This window comes from Apteryx rowi, unplaced genomic scaffold (assembly GCF_003343035.1).
Source record: "Apteryx rowi isolate R43461 unplaced genomic scaffold, aptRow1 scaffold_475, whole genome shotgun sequence".
NCBI lineage: Eukaryota > Metazoa > Chordata > Aves > Apterygiformes > Apterygidae > Apteryx > Apteryx rowi.
This window is the reverse complement of record NW_020450733.1, coordinates 708,863-711,182: the sequence shown is the minus strand read 5'-3', so window position 1 is coordinate 711,182 and position 2,320 is coordinate 708,863.

Sequence of the window (2,320 nt, the reverse complement as noted above, 5' to 3'; positions counted from 1 at the left end):
GGCGGACGCGTCACGTGTCCCCGCGGCCAGCGATTTCCCTAGCGGGTCTGCGCCGCGCAGAAGGGCCGGAGGAGCCCGGGCGGGAGGTGGAGCCGCCGGGGACGCCGAGGAACCATGTGAAGGGAAGGAAGCCAACGTCACTAGGGCAACGTCGCCGAGAGCGCAAAACAACGGCGGCGCGGCCCCCTGCGCCCCGCGGCCCCCGCGGCCCCGGCCTCCTCCCCCCGCCCAACGCGTACTTCTGCTCCGGGCTGGCGGGCGGCCGCCGGCTGGCGAACCCGGCGCGTCAGCCGGGCATGCCCGAATTCGCCGAGAGGCCGCGCGAGCTGCTGCGCTCCCCCCCTCCCGGCAGCGGGACGGGAGCCCCCCGCTTCTCCCGCGCGGCCGTGCCCCAGTTTGCTTCCTTTCCCAACCGGCGGCTCCCACGCGCGGCGTTTCCCTTCCCCGCCGCTTCGGCAAACAGCCGTTCCCTGCCAAGACGCAGCTCTTGCAACGACGCCCTGGCCGGGGCGAAACCGCGCGAGGTTTCCCGCGGCGGCTCCGGCGGCTCCCGGCGCCTTCGCGGCAGCAGCTGGCACGGAGCGGGCCACGTGGTGTTTGCCGGGCCCGCAGCAGGAAGCCCCGCGGCCGGGCGAGTGCGGAGCCGGCCGCCACGGGGGGGGCTCGGACCCGCGTTCCCAGTGCCAGCGCCGGCCCCGGGCGGGAGAGAGGCGCGAATCCCGGCCCCACAGCGCCCGGGGCGATGCGCTGCGGCCCCTGCAGCACGATGCCCCTGCGGGCACGGCCGCCCCCCCCCYGAGCTCCCCGCGGAGCCGGTCAGGCAGGCGAGGGAGCCAGCAGTGCCCGGCCCTGCCCTCCGCGGCACTAGGGCAGAGGTTTCCYGGGGCTTTCCCAGGTAAAGGCACTCCAAGGTTCCCGCCACGCCCGGACACCCAAGCTCTGCTGCAGCCTCGCCGCCGTGTCCCTGGGGAGGCCCCATGCCGGGCGCCCCATGGCGAGGACGGATGGCCGCGGCGAAGGCACCACGCCGCGGCGAGCCGACCACGAGCCCGGCACGGGGCCAGGGCGGTTGATGCAGAGGGAGCAGAGCGCCAGCACCCAGGGCTTTCCCAGCGGGCTTGCCCTGCCGGGACTCCCACCACGGGAAGCCCAGGTGGGATCAAGCCCCTGCCGCCGCCGCGGGATCCTCTCCGCAGAGTCTGCCGGGGCTCAGCAGTGTTCCGGCGCAGCGCCCCGGGATGGTGGCACAGAGCTGGCAGCTGTGCCCGCAGGCTCTGGCGCTGGACTTTGGGCCGGTGCTTCCACCTGCACCCAGGCGCCTGCTGGCTCTGGGCCTCTCCCAGTGATCCTGGGCGGCTGCATCCAGCCAGACGCTCCGGCCTCTGAACCTGGAAGCTCTGCAGGCCCAGAGCATGGGTGGTTTTCCACCATCCTGTCCCAAAACGCTGCCCCAACAGCATGTCCAGGCCAGCACGCCAGGGCGCTCCGAACCACACATGAGCCATGATCCCCGCAGGCAGCACCCAGACATCACAGCACRCCATGCCGCATCCAGAGCCGGACCCCAGGGGGGCCCTGATCCCCACAGGCAGCGCCCGGCCATCGTGGCACACTGTGCCACATCCAGACATCCCGCTGTGCGCTTCGCCCCCAGAGTGGGCGCACAGGCYGAGGTGGCTGCAGAATTCCCCCTGCCCGCAGACAGGCGCATCCGGAGCCGCCTGCTGGGTCCATCCTCATCCTTGCACAGCCCAGTCGGGGACAGCACGGGCGTTCCACCCTGCTGCCGCGCTCCCATTCCTGGCCCCCTTCTCCCCCACACTGCCCGCGGGCCCTGGGCGCTGCTCCATGCCAGCCGGCTTGGGGACAAGCCGGGGCTGGAAAGCTGCCTCCGGCGCTGCGGGATGCCTGCAGGGAGGCCGGGCTGGGCCAGGYGGCTGTTTGCAGCCCGCCCTGTGGGAAACCCGACTCGGGCAACTGCACTGCTGCCCCAGAGCCCAGCGGTGCAGCGGCCCCATCCCATGGGCTGGCGCGGGTGGAAGAAAGCAGAAGAGCAAAGCGGAGCAGTCCGGCAGCGCGGGCAGGACGGGCTGCGGCACAGCGGCAGCTTCCCCTTCCCCAGCACGTCCCCAGCCAGCTGGCGGCGGGCACCCACCCTGCCGCAGCCGCCCCGCTTCCTTCCTTCCTTCCTTCCGGGAAGGGCTTTTGGAGCCGCAGCACCCGGCCTGGCTGCTGCCCGGGCTGCAAACCTGCCCCACGGTGCGCAGCTGGCTGCGCCCCCCGGGCCGCCCCCCGGCGCACGCACCCGCGCCCCCCGGGC